General features: G+C 42.0%; 1 long non-coding RNA gene across 2 annotated transcripts; it reads right to left on the bottom strand.

Moving 5' to 3' along the window:
• Positions 1-2,773: 2,773 nt before the first annotated feature.
• On the bottom strand, positions 2,774-24,652 carry LOC118000809. 2 transcript variants are annotated; one of them, XR_004676564.1, is made up of 7 exons: positions 23,436-24,652; positions 21,919-22,037; positions 21,777-21,834; positions 21,089-21,177; positions 9,132-9,173; positions 4,800-4,940; positions 2,774-3,202 (listed from the first exon to the last, which is right to left on the bottom strand). It is a non-coding gene; the product is annotated as an uncharacterized LOC118000809 (long non-coding RNA). The 2 variants fall into 2 exon arrangements; XR_004676563.1 differs by lacking the exon at positions 23,436-24,652 and having other exon boundaries at positions 21,919-22,378.
• Positions 24,653-25,546: the final 894 nt, after the last annotated feature.

Consider the following 25,546-nt stretch of genomic DNA (forward strand, 5'->3'; position numbering starts at 1 on the left):
AGTCTTTTTTCATTACAGAATTAGATGCTGCTTTAAAAAATTATACATGGGGTGCCTGGGTGGCTCAGTCATTAAGCGTCTGCCTTCAGCTCAGGTCATGATCCCATTGTCCTGGGATCAAGCCCCACATCGGGCTCTCTGCTTGGCGGGAATACTGCTTCTCCTTCCCTCACTCCCCCTGCTTGTGTTCCCTCTCTTGCTGTGTCTCTCTCTGTCAAATAAATAAATAAAATCTTTTTAAAAAGATTAAAAAATAAAAAATTATACATAATATCAAAGCTCCTATCAGGTGGCATGGTGAGACAATTGGTTTTAATCCAAATAATGCATAAGCTTACTTATTATAAATAAATCTTTGGGGTCCTGGCAATTTACTTGACATTTGGTATTTGGCACAATATACAAGATCCTTACTCAAGAGAATAAGCAAATCATTTGTTCAACAGTTAAAGTGAACAAGATTCCAATCTAGTGATGACCCCAAGCAAGTGAATTCAGGAGGCGCCTGACCTTGTCTAGGGGTTTTAGGGAAGTCATCTTGGAGGAAGTGCCGTTCGTCTGAGTAGATATTAGTCGTGTGAAGAAATGAGGATGGGAAGAGGCGTGTTCAAGAAGAGGGTTGGAGGACTGCAAACAAAAGGGAGAAGATAAGGAAAGGCACACTGAGGGAAGAACACTTGTGTACATATGCCAGGAATGCAGTCAGAGGGGAGAGAAGGCTGAGAAATGAAACTAGTGGTATCCAATTTAAATTACACATTCATGTTTGGCTTTTGAGCAACACCCTTAAGGTATTGTCTGAGTCATCCAGTAGACTTTCTTTCTTTTTTTTTTTTTAATCTCAAGATGTCAAGAATGAGAATAGCTTCATTGTACTTCTGTGAAAATAAGATATTTAAAATATACCTAGTTTTTCTTAATAATATTCTGATTTGTGTCTTGAGATTTTGGTGTGCTGTCCATTGGCATTTTGGCTTGTTTTTGTTTAATTTAACCCACTTCTATTAACATATTGGAGCAATTGATCAACTATCAGTTATGATGACCTCCTATGTCTTATATTCATGTGAAATGTTTGACATTTTATTGAATATTATGAATCGTAAATACAAAACAGAAAAAGAAAAAATCCAGCAAATATTTACTGAATGCCTACTATCCATCAGACTCTGTTCTAGTACCAGAGAGAGAATCATCAGTGAACAAAAAAGATTGAAATTATGTTCTTCACTTTCTAAAAAGATAAAAAAAAAGACAAAAAATGAAACACACACACAAACAAAAAAGCCAAGATAAAATTAATAAAATGGGGGTGCCTTGGTGGCTCAGTCAGTTAAGTGTCTGCCTTCCTCTTGGGTCATGATCCTCCAGCCCCATATCGGGCTCTCTGCTCAGAGGGGAGCCTGCTTTTCCCTCCCCCTCCGCCTGATGCTCCCCCTGCGTGTTCTCTCTCTCTCTGTCAAATAAATAAATCTTTAAAAAAACTGAATAAAATGTATATGTTAAACAAGTGATCAGGTGAAAAGCACCAACGATGTCACGTGGTTAGCAGGCATGCCGTGCTATGATGTAATGAGAAAGCTCACGTAACCTCTGTGCTATTCTTCCCTAAATCCATAACCCCAGTTTCATTATGAGAAAAATAGCCACACCCACATTGAAAGATGTTCTACAAAATATCTAATATTCCTTAAAACTGTCAATGTCATGAAAAATAAGGAAAGACTGAGAAATTGTCTCAGCTCAAAGGAGACTAAGGAAACATGACAACTGAATGTGATGTGGAATGCTGGATGACTCTGGAACAGAAAAAAGACATGAGTAGAAGAACCAGGGAAATTCAAATAAAGTTTGGAGTGTAGTTAATAGTATTGTACCAATGTTGATTTACTAGCTTGGACAAACATTCCACAATAATGAGAGGTGATAACACTTAGTGGAAACTGAAACTGAGTAAGGAGTATATGAGAATTTTCTGTACTATCTTTACAACTTTTCTGTAAATCTAAAAATCACCCCCAAAGAAAAAATATCATTAAAGAATTTGTAATGTAACGTCTACATTAAAAAATATACTACATAGAAATAAACATAACAAAACTGCATGACCGTTAAGAGAAAATATAAAGCTTTTATTAAACAGTATTAAAGGAGACCTAAATAAACAGAGAAATTCCATTTCATGCACACGAAATTTGAATGTAATAAGGATGTTAATTCTCCCTAAGTTAATAAATCTGTTCAATGTAATTTCAACCCAAATGCTGGCAAAATTTTTCATGGACCTCAAGAAACAGATTCTAAAATGTATATGAAACAGCAAAGGGACAAGAAAAGCTAATTCCAGGGCACCTGGGTGGCTCAGTTGGTTAAGCATCTGCCTTCCATTTAGGTCATGATCCCACAGTCCTGGGACAATCCTGCATCGGGCTCCCTGCTGAGCGGGGAGCCTGCTTCCCTCTCTGCCTGCCCCTCCCCGTGCTTGTGCTCTCTCTCTCTCCCTGACATAAATTAAAAAAAAAGAAAGAATGAAAGAAAAGCTAATTCCAATGTCAAAGAAGAACAGAGTTACCATAAACCTATAGTAATAAAAACAAAACGATATTTTCACAAACACTGACAAAACCAGTGGAACATGATAAAAGCCCAGAAACAAACAAATATGAGTATCTGTATCTATATCTAGAGAGAGAGAGAGATGGTTAATTTTATGTGTTAATTTGACTGGGCTAAGGGATATCCAGATAGATGATAAAATGTTAATTTGGGGTGTGTGTCTGTGAGGATGTCTCCAGAAAAGATTAGCATTTGAATCCGTAGACTCAGTAAAGATCACCCACATCAGTGTGAGTGGGCATCATCCAATCCAATGAGGGCCTGAATAAAACAAAATGGCAGAGGAAGGGTAAATTTGCTTTCTCTTTGCTTGAGCTGGGCCATCCATCTTCTCTTGTCTCAGGAATCAGAGCTCCTGATTCTTGGACCTTCAGACTCAGACTGGGATTTACACCATTGATTCCTCTGGTTCTCAGGCCTTTGGGCTTGGACTGGGCTTACACCACCAGCTTCCCTGGGCCTCCAGCTTGCAGATGGCAGACCAAGGAACTACTTAAGCTCCATAATTGTGTAAGCCAACCACTCATAATAAATCTTTTCCTCTATATCCATACAAATCCTACTGGTACTGTTTCTCTGGAGAACTCTAATACAGAGAGAAAGAGAGAGAGGGAAGAATGTTAGATGTGCTAATAGATAAATGAGTACATAAATAAGGGAAAGGGGGTCTAGCGGAAGGAGGGGGTTGAGGCTAAGATTGTAGGTAGCAAGGCCAGGAAAAGCTTCAGGAGAAGGTGACTTTTGAGTAGAGGCTTGAAGGGAGGGAGGGAGTGAGGGTGGGAGCTACACTGATATCTGGAGGAAGAGCATTCAGGCAGAGAGAACTGAAAGTACAAAAAGGCCCTGAGGCATGAGCGTGCCCGCTGAGTTTGAGGAACAGGGAAAAAGGCCATGAGGTTGGAGCGCAGTCAAATAAAGAGAAAAGTAGCGGAAGAATATAGTAGAGGTAGTGGGGGAAACAGACCACGTGGGGTCTCATGGGTCATACCTTATGGTAAGGTGGGAATGTTGGAAGGGGCATAATCTATTAAATTTGTTCTGGCTGTCCTGTTCAGCATAGACTAGTGGAAGGAGTAGAAGCAGGGTTGGTCCAAGATAGTGGGGCGATGAGAATGATTACATTCTGACTACATTGAAAATGTAGAGTTGATGGGATCGCTGACAGACCAGATATGGGAAAGAGGCAAGAATAGTTCCAAGGACTTTGACCTGAGCAATGAAAGAATGGAGTCATGATTAATGAAGAAAGGGAATAAACTGGAGAAGCAGTTTTAGTGGGAAGATCAGAGCTCGGTTTTGGACAGGTTAAGCTGGTAATGACTATAAAACACCCATGAGGAAAAGTTGATAGGCAGTTGGGTGAATGACTTTGATTTTCACTGGAGATTTCTTTGCTCGAGATACAAATGTGGGAGTCAACTTATCAAATACATGCCATTTAAAGCCATTAGACAGGCTCACTTGGGGTGATCCTAGATATTAAATAAAGTGCAACAGATCACTTTTGGATCTTGTTAAATTCAGATTCTGATTCAGCAAGTCTGGGGTGGGACATTTCTAACACCCTACCAGGTGAAGTTGACTTTGCTGGTTCCCAGGGTTGACTAGGAAGGACATAAGAGGTGAGTGTAGATAGTGAAGAAAAGAGATGTATAGTCTGAATCCTGAGGTTCTCTAACATTTAGAGGTTGGGGAATCAGCAAAAGGAGACTGAGAAGAGAAACTGAAGACAGCTTATATGGTCAGCTCTTTCATGGAGCTTCACACTAAAGGGAATGAGAGAGATGGGGGTATAATTGAAGGAGAAAAGAAGGTCAGAAGAAAGTCAAAATAAGATCTTTAAGGGTGGGAGAAAAAATAAAATATCTGTATTATAATGATAATAATCAGTAGAAAGAGAAAAATCAATGATGCCGAGAGAGGAGAATGCTAGAGCAATGTGCTTGATTGAGCAAGGGGGGCAGATTATAGTGCTTAGTGAAGGGGGTGGTTTCAGCCAAGGACACAGCACCCTCCATGGTTATAGGGCAGAATACAGAACACACAGGCTTCTAGAAGGGGAGAAGGTATGGGGTTGATGGGAGCATTTTTTTTTTTTTCCCATTGAAATAGAAGCATGATTATTAGCTAAGAGTGGGAATGGGGGAGGTTTGACACTGGAGAAGAAAGTATGAACTACTCACCTCCATCAGTAAGAGGATGACTGAGTTAGAGTCCCGGTATGAGTGCCGGGCAGTGTGAAGTGCCCACTTGAGATTAAGGGTCAGGAATGTAAAGTGAAGCCAGTCAACACAGTTGTTACTCTTCTCCAGCCACATTCAGCCCTGTAGACCAAAGCACAGAGTGAGCAGAGAGCTAGATAAGCACGACTCGGTGTAACCACAATAAATCAATTTTTAAAAGCATTTTGAGTCTCATCTGAGTCAACAACCACGCTAGATACTGGCATCACAGTAATAATAACAGTAATAATTATAGGACTCTCTCTGTATGCCAGGCACCGTACTAAGCTCTCTACTGTCATTTAAATCTTCACCAAAAAGCCTACAACAGAGAATGAATACTAATATTGTCACCGTTTTATAGATGAAGAAAAGAAACAAAGGCTAAGGTGGCTGAATAATGCTCAAGCTTGCACATCTAATAAAAGAAGTAACTGAAGAGTTAAACCCAGTGCTCTTGATCAGTGCAGAGCCTAGTGGGAGATACATTAGAATCGGGGTTAGTCCTGAGTCAGTCATGGTACTTGAAGGGGACGTATAGTTAGCCTAGGGGACACAGAGGAAAACCCCTTTTATTTTTTTTAAAAAGTAAACTAAAAAAGTTTTTAAACAAAAATAGGTAAACCCAAAGATTCTAATGGACATGTACATTTCCACAGGTATGAATGTATTGATCATCTGTGCTCTAGTCAAATAGTTGTCACTCAAATGTGACAGGAGTGATGCCTCTCCCAACTGGGGAGTGGCCCAGAATGACCATGATTCTTGTTCTGTGATGTCATGAGTCTGTTACCATGTGCAGGCTCCCCATAAATTCCCTCCTCGAAGATATTTTGAGAAACAACAAATTCCGGGTTTTGAGTGTGTGCCTTTATCCTGATACAGTTCCCATAACTTTGACAGGAGAGCCCATAATAGGCAAAATATGTAAAAAAGAAAAAAAAAAGGAGTTTTATTATGTTAAGTTTATTTTAAGTATTCCTAATGTAAAGGGTTGAAAGGTCTTACTCTCTTTTAGTGGCTTCTATGGAAAGATCTGGAAACTGATTCTGATTCTGCAATGCCTCCTTTAGAAGAATGGCTAAAAACTTCCAACAGAAAAGACTGGGCAGGACCCCTCTCTTAGCCTACTGGGTGCCAGGCTGGGCTGGTCAGTTTCCAGTTTCTACCCCCCCGCCCCCGCCATTTGATAAAAACTCTGTTCAAAGTTTTAGCGATGATCTGACTTTCCAACACAATTCAAAAACAGGCTTCAAACTTTCTTTATTCTTTTTTTACCCTAAATCAAAAAATAAAACTTCATTAACAGGTGAGTTTTCTGCGAGGCACGTTGTGGATTATAAATGAGGCCAAGAATAATAATAATGAATTTTTCCAGCTCTTGGCAGACCACCTCTAGAAGAGGTAACAGCAAATCCCCAGGCTTTCCAGCAGTGTGGAATTGCTAGGTGAGGCCCACCACCCTCCAAAGGTAAAGATTACCCATCAAGGCAACAAGAAAATTCGTAAATACATGGTAGCATAATTGGGAGCTGCTCCATCCACATAATTATGGGGGGTCCCTAAATCTGGCTCTCCAGACCTCTTACATAACGAATGTACTGGTTAGACTAGGTGTTCCAGAAGTGTGCTATGAATCAAGTTTCCGTTACAGAAGCAAGCTTCTTCAGATGGGCAGGAATGTAGTAGTGCTTAAGCTGGGATGTCATATCCAGGGCACCAGGCAAATGTGAAAATGTATGCTTTCCCTGAGAAAGGAAAAGAACCATAAAGATGCCATAAAAACCTGTGAAGTATGCTCTGAGGACCAAAGGAATTCCCGAAGTCCCTCCCTTTCTTCCAAGGTTGCTTTCCTGGAGGGAGTCTTTCACGGTCCACTTGTGTGCACATTCCAGTGGATCTGGGACCACTCACTGGTCAGGGAGTGCCTGCAGCCTCGACTGGCAACAACCAAGTTCTTGACAAGTTCTTATACACCTCTGAGTCAAGCCGTAGGGCGCTGTCCAGGTGCCAAGAACATTGAGTCTCCACGGTGGGGAAATCGCACCCATTAACATAACAAGATTAACTAGGAGGACAGGTGAGGTAACCTATGACTTGGTGCCAACCTGGCAACCCAGGCTGATGCTCGTGTACTAAAATGCCCTGCCTAGCAACAGCTCTGATGCCATGTTAAACTGGCTGGAACTTACATATTTTGCTTGCTTAAATATTTTTCAGCCTCACACAGAAAGTCTTTAGTGGCTCGACTCAGAAAGAACACTAAGGTAAGATTAGAAGGAAAGGTTGTCAGTTCCCGAGCCTTTCTTCAGGGGAGCAAAGAGCTAAAATCATACAGTAATAATAAAGCCCTTTGGGAAATCACAAGAGAGCAGAATAAACAAACAGGTGAGCCAAGAGTGGATTTTCCCCTTGCTGGTGTGTTTCAGTATAATTGAAAAAACAAAAACAAAAACGGAGCCATCTCTCAAGTCCCTGAAAACTAAAGACTGACCCCCCCCATGTGCCCACAACTCTGAAATTTGCACAGTGGCCGGCTTCCCATCTCATTTGAGCACCTCCCCTCCTGGGTGCCTCTGTGTCTGTCCGGCTGACCTCCACCGGAGCATCAGAGGGAAAAGCTCGCTCCTAGTGTCTGCTCTTGGGCTCCTGGATGACCCCCTAGTCTGCTCCTCCCTGGAAAACACAAATGACTAACCTAGGTTGCCAGCTCATTTTGATTCCACAATAGGACAGCTGCCTCATAAAAGTTTAGGAGTCCTAGCACATTGTTGAGGAGTCCAACTTTTTATTCTTAAGGAGAGTGGCAGTCTGGTCCAATTACAATGTGTGGATTTTTATAATTCAACTAAAGTCTGACACTATCCACTTGGAGATAGCATTAGATCCCACAGGTTAAGGGCTTGGTCCACAAGACAGCTCTCTCTCTCTCACACACACACAGACATACACACACACACACACACACAGACTTCGACACCAATCACAAGTCCAGATTGTCACCTGTGCGTCTAACCAACTGGCTGTAGATTGGGGGTTCAGATAACCCCCTCATTGGGTTCTATTGATTTGCTAGAGTGGCTCATAGCACTCAGAGAAATATTTTACTTACTAGATCACTGGTTTATTATAAAAGGATATAACTCAGGAACAACCAGATGGAGAGATGCACAGGGCAGGTTATGGGGAAAGGGTGTGGAGCTTCCATGTCTTCTCCTAAAGGTCACTCTCCTCACATCTCCATGGGTTCACCAACCCAGAAATGCTCTGAACCCCATCCTTTTGGGGGTTTTTATGCAGACCTAATTACACAGGCATGATTGATTGAATTGTTGACCATTGGAGATTGAACTCAATCACCAGCCCCCTCCTCTCCCTTGAGGTTGGGGTTGGGGGGGACTGAATATTCCAACCCTCAGAATCACAGGGTTGTTTCCCTAGCAACCAGTCTCTATCCTTAGGTGCTTTCCAAAAAAAGTCACCTATTTAACATAACAAAAGACATCTTTATTGCTCTCATCACTTAGGACAAAGATCAAATATATATTTCTTACTCTGAGTCACAATATCACATAGCCCTTATAAATCGTGTCTCACATCAGAGAAAGGAGATGAGTGGCATGAGGGACCTCATAGCGGTTAAAACCTTTGATAAACGGACAAATAATTCCATTAAAGTAATTGGTGCAAAGGTCCTAAAAGAAAACATCTTAAGGAACTAGATTCAACAGCTATAATTCAAGACACTGAGTATATTGCTGAGGAAGTCTAACCTTGCTCAGCAGCCTAGTATTCTGTTGTGGAGTTTTCCTTGATAAGATGTTTCCTTAATGAACCGCAGGTACTCATCTTCCTAAACCTGAGATGCCTGAAAAATAGTATCACAACCAGAGAGTCATGAAAATTCTCTCTGCCCTAACCTCTACATAAGAGATGTCCTCCCGACCTCATCCTCCCTTAAGATACTTCTTCATTCTAGTTTAGCATTCTTTGATTTCAAGGAACAGAGGATCCCTGCTAAACTAGTTCTTCATAAAGGCAGGGAGGACAGGATTATGTAAAATTTAGATCTTCCACCAAACACAGAAAAGTCACATGCAGACTGCAGCTGGAAGCCCACAAGTTCTCAAGAATGGGGCCATTGCTCTGCCCTTTCTCCTTGCTCCCCTGTGCCTCATGGGTCAGCTTCTGCACATCCCTCCCACTCTCCTCACTGCAGTTGCCTTCTGGACTTCCTAAGAGGCAGAAGAGCACTCCCGGAGACTTCATGAACTAGCTTGAGAATTGCCTTACCTGAGTTGCCTTCTGGCTGTGCCACTCACCAGCTGCGTGACCCTAGGAAAGTGAACACATTCAAGTCTTGGTTTCCTCTTTTATCATCAAGACAGTGATATTTCCCAGCTGCTAGGATGAGCCGGATGCTTGGCCCAGAAGCATTTCCTAAGCATTAGCCATGATTATTATTGTTGCTGTTGCTGTTATTACTACTTGTGGTTACTGCTTCCCTCTGATTCCGTATTTGCCCATGGTTTTAGCTTGCCATACACAGCTGCAGCCCCTTTCCTCTGCCACCTTGAGATCTGGTTTCCCCCCAAAGAGCCATCTGGGTCTTACCGTAGTCAGTATCCCCCATCAAGCTGACCTTGGTTCCTGCCACAGTTCCATTAGCAATAGCCAGGCTATGCTACAGAAATGTGGTCACCTAAGCCCTCAGCTTCAGAAGGGCCTGTTGGTGAGGGGTGGTCCTAAGGAAGTGTATTTTGGATGAGACACATCCTAAAACATGCCTACTGCATTCTTCCATGACTTTTAAACAAGGCAAAATATGTTCAACATTTTGTTTTCCTATTAGGAGTCTAGCATATGTATTCCCAATGCTGTCAGTAAACACTTTTAATTCTGAGGGTTTCATATATCTATTTCCTTAATATTAGGGCAGAATTCTCTCAGAGGTTGACACTGAGCTTAAAATATCAGTTGGCCCTAATAAACATTCTTTTCTCTCTTAAAATCCACATAGTTCAACTCAGTGAGCCTTTTTCTGCTGGACACTTACCTACAATTACGTGATTGGTGTCAGACTCATTCCAGAGCATTGTTTCTTTTAATGCTAAGCAAAAATCAATAGTTTTCATTAATACACAGTTCTAAGTTCAAGATCCTCTATCTTTACACTGATTTTTTTTTTCCACTGATTTCTAATATGGGATCGGAAGTTGGCTGCTCTCACGTTATCGGCTCAGTGATCATAAAGGATGCTCTAATTGAGTATTAAACGCAGAGCTTAGCCATGTTTTTCCTCCATTACCCATGTGATTTAAGTGGACTGTCCAGACATGCTATGACTGTAGGCACCCACGTTGCTTGGTCACCCGGGTTACTCTTGACGTCACGTCTACAGCTGACAAACACCTAAACCTGGGATCATTACAGCAGTACATTTGGGTTGGTTCCCATTAGATTCACAGGTACAGAGATGCTTAGAAGAAGAGATAACCTTCAGTAAGCAATTGGTTCAGGGTGGGGCCTAAGCATTGTTTTTAAATATGTCAATACTCAGGGGATTTAAAAATTATTTTTAAACTTAAAAATGAAAATAACCCACAGAGTGTAAAATTCACCCTTCTTAGTGTGCCATTCTCAGAATTTGATAAACATATGTAGCCATGCAGCCATCATCATAATCGAGATACAGAAAAATTCCATCATCTCCCAAAATCTGCACCCCCACCCCCCGCTTTATACCAGGCATCTCATTTTATTTGTTTTTTTAAGATTTTCTTTATTTGACAGACAGAGACACAGCGAGAGAGGGAGCACAAGTAGGGGGAGTGGGAGAGGGAGAAGCAGGCTTCCTACCGAGCAGGGAGCCGATGTGGGGCTCGATCCTAGGACCCTGGGATCATGACCTGAGCCAAAGGCAGACACTTCACCGACTAAGCCACCCAGGCGACCCCAGGCATCTCATTTTAAAACACTCCCCAGGTAATTGTGATGGAGAGCCATGCTTGGGAATCACTGACATGACACAATACATTTTACAAATGCAAAAGTTATGTGACTTATCCAGGGTCACTCTGCTCGACAGCAAAGACTAAGATCTAGGTCAAGCTTTCTAAAGAATCTTTGTCGGGCGCCTGGGTGGCTCAGTTGGTTAAGCAACTGCCTTCGGCTCAGGTCATGATCCTGGAGTCCCGCATCGGGCTCCCTGCTCGGCGGGGAGCCTGCTTCTGCCTCTGACCCTCCCCCCTCTCATGTGCTCTCTCTCTCTCTTGTTCTCTCTGTCTCAAAAAAAAAAAAAAAAAAATCTTTAAAAAAAAAAAGAATCTTTGTCCTTGGTGGTTCCCCTTAGTAAAAATAATCCTATAAAAAAAACAATATAACAAAAAATAGCCATAAACTGAAACAAATAAACCCCGAATTAAGACAAAATGAAAAGAGAAAAAAAAAAAAAAGCACATACATAATCCAGAGAATCCTTAAATTAGATCAGAAGCAATAGCAAACCAGAAAGGATTGATTGTACTTGATTCCCAGCACAAATTCTACTTTATTTTTTATTTTTTATTTTTGTAAAGACTCTCTGTATCCTAGCCAATGCTAAAATGTACCTGTGGGCAAATCACCTCTAAGCAATACCCTGAAACTTAATCTCCTTTTCTCTTACTTTCCCTGTGACCTGGACAATGGAAGGGGACAAATCTGGAGAAAGTACATGCCATAAATATGTCAGGGTGACTGGCACATAGACCTGATCCAATTATGGTCTTAATGATCAGCCTCTAAATAAAGCAGCTTTGCCTGCGTTAGATGAGCTTCCTAAAGATAGAAGCCATTTTGCTTTGAGAAGCAAACAGCCCCACCCAGGGGATAGGCCAAGCAAGACCAAGGAACTGTGAACCCCTAAATGTTTTTAAAGGGAAAAGCACTGGAGCGCCATGTGGGTGTGGCCCCATATGGCGGTACAGTGTGCGGGAAAGATCCCTGCTGGGGGCAAAGAGAGTCTGCTGCTTGGCTCTGCCTCTGCCAGGAGCCAAAGTCAAGAATCATTTGAAACCCTAGGCAGGGGGCGCCTGGGTGGGTCAGTCGTTAAGCATCTGCCTTCGGCTCAGGTCATGATCCCGGGGTCCTGGGATGGAGCCCTGCATCGGGCTCCCTGCTCCTCGGGAAGCCTGCTTCTCCCTCTCCCACTCCCCTCGCTGTGTCTCTCTCTGTCAAATAAATTAAAAAAAAAAAAAATCTTTGAAACCCTAGGCATGAACTCCAAAGACAGAATGATGTACAGTAGTCCTCCTTCTCACAATGTGAACCTTTCATGAAGCCTAAAGTAATTTTCCAGCTAGAGACCTTTTTTTTTCCTTCTTCTCCCTTGACTCTGTGCAAGAAATGATCCCTAACAGGGCCTCTCAATCCCAGTAGGTCTTCAAGAGTTTGGCCATCCTCAGGCCTGGATCCTAAGCAGGATCCTTCCTTTTCTCCCTTTGGTCATTATGCTCTCAGCGTCTTGCTGCAGGTGGTCTGTAAAGCCCTGGTTAGAACCCTTTCTGTCACTTTGAACACAAAGCAGTATTCACTGAAAAATCAACTTCCTAAACAGTAGCCTGGCTCTCCCTGAGTTGTATAGCCTGACGTTTAAGTCCCCGGATGCTGACACCCAACCACCAGAGTCTGAATCCTGATTCCACTATTTCCCTACTGCATTAGTGGGCAAGTTACTTAATCTCCTTTGGGTCTCAGTTTCCTCATCTGAAACTCGAGTGCAATAATATTACCTGCCTCAAAGGGGTGTTGTGTGAAAATGAAAGTGTTTAGCCCTCTGCTTAGCACAGAGGAGCACTATTATCTCAGGGAAACTTGGAGTATTTTAGCCCATCATGACTCCCTTAGGAAATATTGTATCTGAAATATCTCTTGCTAGGGACAGGCAACCGAGAACCAGCAGTTACAAGAAATGTATTACTGATAGTAAATATTTAACTTAAAAATAGTCTTTGTAATGCTTCCCCCAACTATTTTAAAATATAGAAAAATGAGCAATTTGCCCAGAATTTTAAAGAGTCAGTGGCAAAAGAAATGTTCTTCTCAATGCCCATATGTTTTGGCCATTGTTCTTCCTACGAGGACACATCACGTTTCCAGCATTCTTAACAAACCACGGGTAGATTTTAGAGTGTCTGAATTTTAAAACAGACCATTTTTATTCATCATCCTTGCTACCATTAACTGTGCCACACAAGACAAATGTATTTTCCATGTGCTGCTGAGGCACATATATGTGAGTATTAATGTTTGTGCTATTTTTAATTTCCCTGTAGTTTCCCAGTTTTCTATGCCGTGTACCTCAGGAATACTGAAAAAGGTACCTGTGTGGAATGAAAAGCAAAATTACCCTACATTCAGGCTCTGCTCCTTCTTCAAATTTGGTTTGAAAGGGGGAGAATCAGGTGTGCTACCCAAGGCTGCCACTTGTTGGCAAGGGAGTGTTTCCAGAAGCACGGTGTGAACTGACTATCCTAGATGAGCTCTCCATACTCTTTTTACCTGAGATTTCTTCCATTGCATCTCACAGAACAACAGCATAAACAGATGTAAGAAAAGATTCAGAAGTGTCCTACTGAAGAAAGGACATGGCTTTGGAATTAAAAGGAGCTGGGTTGGAATATCCCAACTGCCACCTACTAGCTGTGTGACCTTGAGTTAGAGACTTAGCCTCCTTAAGCCTATTTTACCATCTGTCAAATAGCTGCAGCAGTGTCGTGAGAATTGGATAACAAACATGAAGTATTGGTACATAGTAGATGCTTGCAAAATTGAAGTGTTTATCATTGTGAAACTCCACCTCCGTCCACTAGCAGTAAGCCACCTTGCATAGATAGAACTGAGTTTTTAACTGAGTGAAAAATCAAGCTCTGTGAGGTTAGATTCTGCCCTAACACAAAGGCATAGCTAAAAGTGAACAACTCCCAAGCCACACCTCCAGAAAGAGCTCAAAAAAGGATTATTTGTAGCAGAGATTGAACCAGATGAACAAACAGTAGCAAATATGGCAGGCGAAAAGTTAATATTCAAATGTATATTTATAATTCCCATATAGAATAACATCCTGTTCAGGAAGAGAGGTAACAATTTATTAACTAGACTGAGATGCCTTTTAAAAAAAAAAATCACTATTGCTCCTTAAAAGATTAGTTGCGTGGCTTTTTCCATTTTCACTTGACTTGTTCTCTGTATGTGATCAGACTAAAAGCTAGTTGGAGCTAGTTTTCTCAGAGCTAGTAAAACTTCCTAGATCAACATGGAAAAGTTAATTAATCATAATAGCCATTCAGAACATTGTGTATGCACCAAATGAGAAGACTTATTTTCTTAGTGGGATGCCAAACTTGTCTCACTGTATTCCCAATACCAACATTATTTGAATTTCCTTAACCTGGCCAAGAAATAAAGAAGAGACAAGAATTCCAGTACAAAGAAATGGATGATATTACCCTTAAATGCAGAGGCATCCCAGCTGATAAATGGGTGTAAGAGCGATATGATATATTTCCAGGTGAAAAAAAAAATAAGTCTAAAACCGTTACTGATGAATACTGAGTATATATATCCAAAAACACAATTCTATATGCCTTGTTTAAGCCATTTTATCTGAAGAAAAGTACAGCATCCATGCTATAGTAGAATAAGAAAATTACCTGAAGGAGAAAACTTATCTACGATCAACCACAGAATCTCTCTGGCATGTTACTGGGCTTCACAAAGAGCTGTAAACAATTAATTTGACACATGGGGGATCATTTAACTTTCAGTACAGATTTTAGTAAGTGAAATGAAAGATACATAGTCATTACAACTCCACAAATGCTTATTTTGGGGAAGTTACAGAAGTAGGTGTTCAGCAGAGTGGAGAAAATGAACACAAAATGTTCCCAGCTTCAAAATGAGCCCAAATCATGTGCTAGGATATGAGGTCAACATAGATGGAGGGGAAATAAAACTGGTGGGGAGAGTAAAAACTGACAAAAATCACAGTTTTTCACAATATCTCAGAATCTTAAAAGTGTGGACCCCTGACTCAGCAGTTCCATACTTATAAAAATTTATAATCAGAATGGCTATGTAAACCAATCCACACACAAAAATATAGTTCTAGCATTTTTTATAATGAGGAGAAATTGGAAACAAATAGAATTTCTAATGATAGGAGATTCGTTAAATAAATTGTCATACCCTGAAAAGGAATAGTACACAACCCAGAAAAATTGTGCTTTGGGAAAAAATTCACTGAGTTGGGGGAAATAGCTATGAAATGTATTTAAGGGAATAATGTAAGATGCAGAAGAACATACACTGTATGATATCAATTTTGTAACATCCATATGTAAATATGGATATGATAGAAACATTAGAACTGCACCCTCCATACCCCCGAAAGATGGGTCCTGACGTCCACAGTTTGTTCGACTAAAACAAGATGAAGATGAGGATGGTCATGAGCCATTAAAGAGGTCCCATTTCCCTTTTCAGACTGTTCCTGAACACCAGGAACATGAATATCAGAAAGACTATATATTTTTGCAGATACCAAATGAATATATCAGTAAGTACCACCTTCTTAGCTCCCAAGTATATAGATGAGTAAAAGTTCATAAAATATTTGCAAAAAGGGGGACATAAAAGAATAGCCCAATGTACTCCTGACATCGTCACCTCATCCAAATTAATTTGTACCAGAAGAACAATTACAAAGTCTAACTGAAAAATAAACCAGTTATTTAAATCTAGGACATCTGTTGGGAACACACATAAAAATGCAACCAGGCTAAAGGAAATGCCCAGAGTGTGCCAGTTCTTGCAGGAGCGATCTTTCACTTCTATGTACAAAACTCAAGTTCCTGCTAATCTTTGGTGCCATAAAAAATGTACCGTACATCGTGAGACAAATCACCATAAACACCGTGCGCTGTCATCCCGTGGAAGCATGGAAGGCCACCTGTTCCTTGTGCAAAGGACACAGACATGGGCTGGGGCCTGAAAGTGAGACGCGGACCCAGACGAGGGTTGAGTCAACCCGTGTGGGCCTCCCATACCACAGGATTTTATTGCTCAAGCTCCGGGGCCACTTGCTCAAAATTAGACGCCGCAGTCAGAGAGGAGGAGGCTAAGGAAAGATAGCACTGGTTAAATGACTCTTAGGCTGAGCCTTCTGAGTCTCCAATAATCTTCCAAGGAGACCACACTTAGGGAGCCGGAAGATTTCTACATTGTTGGCAGTGGGCAGCGAAGACTTCAAGCTTTTAAGATAAAAAGACTTGGGTCCCCTTCCAGTTCATTTATTAGTTGCTGAGTTTATGCAAGTCTCCTCTCCTCTCTGATTCTGTTTTCTGAGGCATAAAATAGTGTTAATAATATCTACTTGGTAAGGGGTTTGTGAGGATTAAAAGATACATTATATGTAAAATGCCTGGCATGATGCCTGGCATACAATAGATGCTTAATAATAGAACCTTTCCACTTGTCTTCTTTTACCACCTTCTCTTAGTTCTATTTATTAGTTGCTTTGAAAGAGTGAGAAAGTAGAGGAGAAGGAGAAAGAGAACCAAGAGAATTATTTTAGTGAGTTCAGACATTATAAAAATCTCCCAATGAACTGACAGATTATTACAGACTCTAGAGGTTTGCTATTTATGTCTAGTTGCCAGTTAATGTTGTGTATGTGTGTGTGCCTTTCTGCAAGGATTATAATGTTGGCAGGTTGTTTAACTGCACAAGTTTGTGCGCATGTGTGTTGTGTTGACTTGTGTTAACTCATTTTTATTTTGTTTATAGAGTTAGGGAAATAAAACCCAGAGACAAAATCCATGGGCATTTTGCTAGAGATCAAGAACAACTTGAGACCTTTCTAGGCAGAACTCTATAGGAACCACCCAAAGAGGTGGCTCAATTTTAGTGCATTCGCACGAAGCAAATGGGCTAGGGGAGATTGAAAGTCTGAATTTGCAGTGTGACTTATATGTGGACATCTATACAGTAAATTTATTCATTTAACAAATATTGATTGGGAAGCTTTCCCGTGCCGGAACTGAGCTACGCCTGTGTGCCAGGACTAGACCAGAGGCGTGGATCCTCACCAAGCCATTAATTGCAGCCGGTCTCCTAAGCAAGAGCTGTAAAAGCACAAAGCCATTTTCCCAGCTGCTTTCCTGCCCTCTCCAATGAAGTGTCACCATCTGGGGCTAATCTGACACTTGACGCCAAACCAGACGTTCCAGAATATAATGTTTCCCAGCTTGTAAGGATCACGAAGGAAGGAACAACTCAAGGTTTGGTTACTCGTGCAAACGGTGAGGACTGTGGATCCTGCAGCAACACAACGACCTGGTGGCTGGTCCCGGGAAAGCCACTTGGCGTCAAGTATACTCGTCCCGTTTGAGACATGTGTAATCTCAAATCACTGCAAAATATGTTTCCAGGCTGCTGAGCCCTGATCTGAACGCTCCTGAAGTGCACGGCAACTCCTTTGTGCCAGTGGGGGACTTCTAAGCAAGTAAGATATTTCTCCCCAAGACTTGTCAGATTTGTGAAGGAAACTACTTTACAATTGTCAAAAATTATTATAATTGCACCTATTTTTCTGCAACTAGAACTTGTCAGCATAATAACCAGGTAGATCACAGTTATCAACACTTTTGTGGAGGGAACTTTTACCTGGCCTGTTTACCGGTTCCTTCAGTAATTAGAATCTTGCTCGCTAGTTCTCCGGCTTTGGGGACATATATCACCCCTCCCTATTTCTTTTCAAAGCACTATTTTGTTGAAAGAGTTTTAGGTAAAAGAAAAAACTGCTATGATTTCATAAGACAGCAAATAAGAGTGATGTAGTATTCACAGAAACAATTTTTTTCCAGGGCTTGTTTTCCTTTTAGAAATTTTTTGACAGAGAAGCAAAGAGAAGCAAAACTTTTTAAAACTTACAAACACTTCCATCTAGAAGTACCGTTAACATTTTAGTGTCTACCCTCTGGTTTTATACATATACACTAGACACCTACTTATTTCCTGGAACCAAAACGGGGTCACACTCTCCATGATGTTACATATCCCGTTTGCCCATGGGCCACTCAATGTTCTCCTGCATCATCATTTTTAATGGCAGCATAGTATTCCACTATATTATGCTCGATTTAACCAATAGAAGCATACGTTTGTGGCCTTGAGATAAATGATGCCTTGAGAGCTTCAGCTTTTAAACCACCTGTCCCTCTTGGCTATTCTGGAAGTTGTATTCTCCACTGGTATCTGAATGTGTTCCTCCGCTCCTGGCTCCCTCGTGGTCAGTCCCCAGGGGGAGACTTCCAGTTGATTCAGGGGTTAATTGAGCTCAGGAAACTAAGTAAGTCCCCTGTTGTCATTCGGAAGAGGAGAACTACAACATGAATTAGGACATGACTTGTTACTGACCCAACACAGTGAGTTTCAGAGTATGTGAAATTTCTGAGTGGATTTTCACTCAGTCGACTAATATTGGTACAGCCCACTGTGTACGCCAGGCATCATGCTCCCCGCTAGGGATACGTTAGAGAACTAGACCAACTTGAGCTTAGGCTCTTCCTCACGGAGCTTACATTTTTTGACAGTTTAACAATTTTGAAAAGCCAAGAAAAGCAAAAAGCAGCCTCAAATCTTTGTTGTTGTTGCAAGTCAAGTGGGATGGAAATCACACACTACAAATACATGAAACAATCACACAAGACGTAAGATTCCTTTGTAAACTCAAAATTTTCCATTTTCTAAAGATCACATGCTCTGTATACTGAACATTACCTAAAAGATCAGAGTGTACAGAAAAGACATTCTCTAACCTTAGTTATGGAATAGAAGAGATACCTTAATATATTTGAATTATAGAAAACAAATTCCCTAGAGCTCAGGAGGCATTTGCCCAAAGAGTAAATGACAACATTTTAGACGTGAATTGACCCCAGGTGTAAAAGCAGTCGTGGAGGTGTGAAGAGGCCACACATCATGTTGATCAAGCGGAAGCTATTGAGAAGACAGTGGGAACTGGAACATCTATGAATATGGGAATAACTGAGTAAATTATGATTCACTCATTAGGGAAACTATTATGCAGCCAGTAGCTAATAGAATTCTATTAGCGTAAGCTTGTATTTACTGACTTGGGAAGATATGTGTGGTACACATCACAGGGAGTAAACAAAGCTACAGAGTACTGCATATGGGATAACAATGCTATTTTTCTTGCTTTAAAAATAAGAAAGCAGAAAGTGGTGTGTCTGTCCATACATTTGAATACACTTGGATAAATAGGAAATAAGTGTGGAAGACTACTTAACTAACAATACCGATTATTTGGAATAAATGGAGCAGAGCTGAGACAGGGAGACAATTATTTCATAAACCGTGTCTTGTCACAATGATAAGGTGCTGGCATCGTAATTTTTTCAAGTAGAAAAATGGAGAAAAAGTTAGAAGGTGGCTGGGACTGAAAACATATCCTTGCTGTTATAATAATCAGCATTTATTCAGAAAGCACTTCTTGTTTGCAACAATAGAGCACAATATTAGATTCACTACCCGACGGTAATCTAACTGGGGATATAAGGCCTATTCATATGAAAAGGTTCATATTTTCGTGTTGAGAACAGAGTTGGCTTATTTATACTTATTTTTGGAAACAAGTGGAACAAAAGTGCTGCAATGAGTGAAGTTTGGATGTGGCATCATCTTCACCTCTGCCACTCACTTGCTATATGAACTTGGACAAGTTCCTTCACATCTCATCTGTAACGTGATCTCTTAGGCACTTCACTACTGGCATTGAGGAAGAAAACATCTGGATGCAAAGCAATTAGCGCTGCATGGACTGGCATGACAAGCATGGCCCCCTCTCTCAGCACTGAACTTGGGCTCCTCCAGGGGCTACTCTTTGAAGTTGAGCCCCTAGCTCCAAGGTCATTAGAAGACCTCTGGGAACCAAATCAGCCCCCACACCCAGTTTCAGAATCCTTGGCTCAACACAGGCCCTGGGGTCCAACGGTCAATATGCAAAACCAGGTAACCTTTGCTCAGGGCGCTAAGTTGCAAATCATTGGTGTCCGGTCCCTAATGAGTGCTAGTGGAAAGCCTCAGGACAAAAGTCATCATCCCCAAATTCCAATTCTAAGCTTCTCTCCAGCTGGGCTTAAGGCCTGGGGCGGTTCCACCCAGGTGGCAGGCCAGTGCCATCAGACCACAGTATGTCCTGTGTGGTGGCTGAGGAAAGTGGGGAGGAAGAGCCGAAACAGTCAAAGGACTGGATGTTCATGGGAACTGGGCAGGGAAGAAGGGGGAATACCAGGCGAGGCATTTGCAATTACCTCTGGTAAGGCATCAGCAAAATCTCACCAGCGGGCCCTCACCCCGGGAGCTCCCCATCCACGCTGCACTTCACAGGGGTCCCACTTTGGAAGAAATGCTCGGGAGAAAGAACATGGTGTGCAGTCTTTCCTTTCACCTGATATATTTAACAGTACTGCATTTTTCTTTTTAAATATAAAGACTGAATTTTGATTACTGAGGCAGTCTTCTGGCCTTGTGTCATGCTACTTTCCCTTCATCCTCAGCTTTTGATCGTCACAGTGCCAGATGTTATAAAGGAAAAGAACAAAGACGAGGTCCTTTAGGGACTGACAAAACTCCCATCTCAATGTCAGCAAGCAACGGGAAATAAGATCTATGGAACACAGGGGCTGAGGAAGTGTATTTTAGGGGTGGAGGTGGGAGCTCCACGTACTGTGTGGGAAGACTGAAGCAAGCTGCCAATCAAAATCTCCTCAAGGTTATTTAGCAGGAGGAGGGAGAGAAGAGGGGGCGATGGATCGTTTCGTGAGTTGAGCACCAGGGGAATACCCTATAAATGAGAGAATGCTGAGAGGTAGAAGCATGAGTGGGCAGCTGCATGTCTTCTGCCACCACCACCCCCATGACGCTAGCTTATCATCTGCTAAAACCCCATTAACCGTGAAGCAGTCACGCTCCAAATGAGGCATCCCTAAAAAACATCTGATCTGTAGACTTAGGATCTGCTCCAGAGACAAATGCCCTTGCATAAAAAATGGTTTTTAAAGAACTAAAACTTGAGGAAACTTGATTATCTGATCAGGCTACTGACTTGTTCTTAAGTTAGGTTGTGCTGTACCTTTAAATAGTACCCAGGCAAGGAAATATATTGTTGTGGAAAGAGCACTCACCTGAGAATGTAGAGACAGGCACCCTCCTTTTCCCAGTTTGCAAATCAGAAACTCTGGGCCCTGGGGCAAGTCTCCCAACTTGTTCAGTCCTTTAATTCCCCACCGGGATTAAAAAAAAAAAAAAAAAAAAACGGACTAAGTCATCTCTCAATACTCTTTTCACTCCAGAATTCTGTATTTTGGCAAAGATCACTAGACAGAGACTAATGTTTTAATGGGTTGGCTCCAGTGATTCAGCACAAATGTGTTAAGCTATCCACTATTGAGCCCTACTGGTTTAAAAGAATCCGGCTGGTTAGTAAAAGTGCGTTGGTTCTTGGAAGCATGCAATGCACGTGGAGAATTGGAATCATTTTATAAACATGCTATGACTGTGCTTTTTACTTAATCTACACACCATGAAATGTCCCAGGGGGACAGCTCAGTGCAGTGGTGGCTTTAGAATGACAGAGACCCGGGTGCCTGGGTGGCTCAGATGGTTAAGCGTCTGCCTTCGGCTCAGGTCATGATCCCAGGGTCCTGGGATCGAGTCCCGCATCGGGCTTCCCGCTCCTTGGGAGCTTGCTTCTCCCTCTGCCTCTCTCTCTCTCTCTCTTTCTCTGTCTCTCATGAATAAATAAATAAAATCTTTAAAAAAAAAAAAAAGAATGACAGAGACCTCTCCGATGCAAACTCAATCAGTTCTTACCTTTGTGAACTGTGGCGAGGCACTGAACTTCTCTTACTCCTGAGTTTCTTGTCTGTGACTAGGAGACAATGAAGGCCACGTTGAAGGGTTAGGGTGAGGAGCAGGAACCCCAGCTTTCCACGGAGCAGTGCCGCAGACTAACCTAGTAGGAGTATGTGAAGCACTGGGCTCGGACAGGCCAGGTTCAAGGGTTTGTTTCATGGTTTCTTAGATATGCTCCTGTTTGAAAGTCACTTAGTTTCTCCAAGCCTTGGCTTCTCCCTGTGTGAGATGGGAATAATAACATTTAATACATACAATTACTGTTTGTTAAGAGTGTAGCATAGTTCATGGCACTTGGTAAGGACTTGGTAAGAGCAATTACAGTGCATTAACCCCAAATTCTGAATTGGCCTAATCTGGACACAGTAGCTGGAGTTACAAAGGGAAGGGGTCTTGTAAGAAAACAATTCTAATCTCCCTAGAAGATGAGCTACTGTTACATAGATGTTACAAAGTCCATTATGTTGAATTTATGTATTAATAGGGACCCCAGTGAAAGTAAAGGTCAACGTTGTTTTGATTTGCATATTGTTCTCTTTATGAAAAGGACTTCTACCTAACCTTTTATTTGTGAAGTTATTTCAGTATTTGAAATAAAAATACAACCATGGTATTTTCTTGACACAGTTGGGGTTAAGAGGAATTAAAAGCACACTTACTTTGAGGCATTAGGTTCTTTGGTGAGGAGCAACAAATATAACTCTGGTTCAACTTATTATAAGGATACTGGTGAGCACAACACATCAGACTGATGGAAGACTGGAGAAACAGGTTTAGAGGTGGGACAGGAACCAGGACAGGGACTCCTGGCTGAGGCAGTTCCTTCCCTCCTTACATCAGTATTGAAGAGAGAAAGGCCAGTTGCCCATGGCTTAGATCCTAGAAGGCCTTCCCTTCAGATCCTTGCCACAGGAAGATTCTGGCCAAAAGCTACTTCTGGAATCACCCACAATGGGGGAGAAGCAAATCCCCCCAAAGGAAAGAGGGATGCTGGGGGATCAACATCAACAAGGGTCCACTGCAGAGTCAGACAGACCTGCCTCCACATCCGCGCCTGCGGCTTCCTACACAAACTGCTCCACTTCCCCAAGCCTGTCCCAAGATGGAGGTGACAGGACAGCTCTCCAAGGTTGCTTTGAGATATAAGTGTAGCAGTGCTTCGAAGCACCCAGCATAGCGCCTGTCACGTAGAGAGTATGTCCATTAGCTTCCCCTAAATCACACCGTCCTCTCTTATTTTGTTTGCCTTTTCTCTCTTAGTTTCATGTATATTTATTTGTTGCATGTTTCATACACTCATGCATATTCATATTCTATTTTAAGTGCGTGCTTCCAGAGAGAAGAGATCATGCCTCACTTTCAACAGTGCCATTTGCTGAATAACTGACGATGAGAGTAAGAGGGAGGCATTGCCCGAGTGATTATTTCAAATATTGTTTTGAAATTTGTTTATACCTCCATAATATGGTATTTATAAACGTAGTGAATGGTCATAGTTATGCTTGAGCTGTAGGCTTCCATTTTCTTTCCCATGGTCATGCTGAGGAACTCTGATGACACATAGACCACATTGTCCGTACAAGGCTTTTGATGACAGAATGATTGGCACAGCCTTACCTTCCTAAAGAGTTTGCTGATTCACTCATTCCATTTTTAAACATCAGCAGATTGGCATTGGTGACATCTGCTAATTATTTGGTCTGACTCGTGGCAAGCGTGAGACTTCCACCGGCAGCAGTCAGAAAGACATAAGCAATGTGAGGTTAATACTACCCAGTCCGTGACCAATTTGTAGTAATGAGTAGCCTTATCTAGTTTCCTGTGTTCCCCAGAGGTATCATTATTTATCATGCGTGGGAAACCTAGCTGTCAGAAGTGTAGCATAAACCTGACGAGACTGCATCTAACTTCATTCAGGAGGAAGGTGCCTTGTCTTCCTATTAATAGCATAACAACTCTCAAACTGCAATGGTCCATACAACTGCATGTTTAAAACCTTCTACATCTCTCTTAGGGTCTCCTCTCAACTGTCATTCCAGTTTAAACCATTCTGAAGGAGAGTGGAAAATGACCTTTCTTGCTTCCTGGTACCAGGTTTAGAGAAGTGTCCCCTCAAATGGCCTTTTTCTTTTTTTTAACCATCATCATGTGACTAACACAGCTTCATTAAGACAGATTAGTAATGCTTCCTGGTTTAATTCAGAGTGAATTAAATCACACCTAATAAGCTAAGTGTTGTTTGCTTTTGTAATGCTCAGTGAAGATGAGAGAGGCAGTGGCCTCCGACCCGGGTAGTAGCCACGTTTGTTAATCCCTCATTCAACACTTTAGGTCACAATGAGGGTAGGTTTTCACCATGGTGCTTGCAATCTCCCAAAGCAAACAACAGGAGAATGCTTTCTGTCCCCTGCTTGCTCCTTGCCTGCTACTGCAGTAGATGACTCAGCACAGGGACCTTCCAGACAGGAATAGAGAAATGGGTGTATCATCTGCTAACGGCCCCTAGAAAGCCACAGATTTTGTGGGACTCACATATCAGGTTGGAGCTAAGTATGGAAGGGTCCGGTAAATGAATGGAGAGGAACACTCTCAGTAATAGTCAGCCCTGCTGGGGAAAACAGCGGACACCCTGGGCCATGGGTCTTGTTGCTCACTGGGGAGCCTTCTGGGGCACCCCAGCCACTGCTCTTTGTCTTGGCTACACCAGGTTCCTCCTGCCTCAGCACAGGGACACCCTGCTGCTCCCTCTGCCTAAAATGCACCCCAACCCCCCTCACGCACTAAACCCTACCTGTCTTTCAGAACTGAGCTGAAAGTTCACCTTGATGGGACAGACTGAGTCAGGACTCCAATCTTCTCACACCACCTGGTTCTTCTCCTTCCAGGCTCTTATTACAATTGTAATTGAAAATTTAATCACAGAAATTGTTGCTTAATGAGTGTGTCATCGCTAAAATGGTAGTCCCCCACCCCTGGAAGGCCTAATTTATGTTTGCATTTCAATTTTCCATATACATGGCAGGGGCACAATACATTTTTTTTTTTTAATGAATGAATGAACCCTGAATTGAAAACTCAGCATTCTTTAATTTTACAACCCTTCTGCTGGTTTTGCAGCTAAACCAGAACCAGGTTTATTATGGAGTTTAATTCCAAAGATACCCCAGGGAGGGAAAGCAGAGAATGTAGGGAGGGGATGGCCGAATCAGGTCAGCATTCTCTTCACTCGGCTTCATCCAGGAGCAGCTGTATGCTAATGTAATTAAATGCCAAAGCAAGCCTGCAGAAACATTTCTCTTTCTACAAACTTCCCTAACTGTAGAAAGAGTGGGAGCTCTTTTCAAGCCCCGCCTACTTTTTACTGTTTGCCGTAATACTGACCCACCGTCCAAGACTAACATTTGTTTATTGTAACACCTGCATTTAGGACAGAAGGTTAGGTACTGAGTCAATGCCCATTGCTTTGTATGACCAGCAGCAGTGCTTCTCACTGGGCATAAGATACTCTGAGGTTATTTTCTCTGTGTCTTCTTCTGGAAATAAGCAATAATTGTGACTTTCCATTTACAGGTGGAGGAAATGAGCACAGGTAAATCTGGAACCTGTGACCACTGTCATACAGAGCTCCAGTAGCAGGCAAGACTGGGTCACCTCTAGAGCACCTGGAGGGAAATCCCAGGCCTCCAGGCAGTTTCCAAGGCCTGCAACTGATCGCAGATCCTGTTTCC

This window comes from Mirounga leonina, unplaced genomic scaffold (genome assembly GCF_011800145.1).
Source record: "Mirounga leonina isolate KUSES-001 unplaced genomic scaffold, KU_Mleo_1.0 Mir_53, whole genome shotgun sequence".
In the NCBI taxonomy this organism is placed as follows: Eukaryota; Metazoa; Chordata; class Mammalia; order Carnivora; family Phocidae; genus Mirounga; species Mirounga leonina.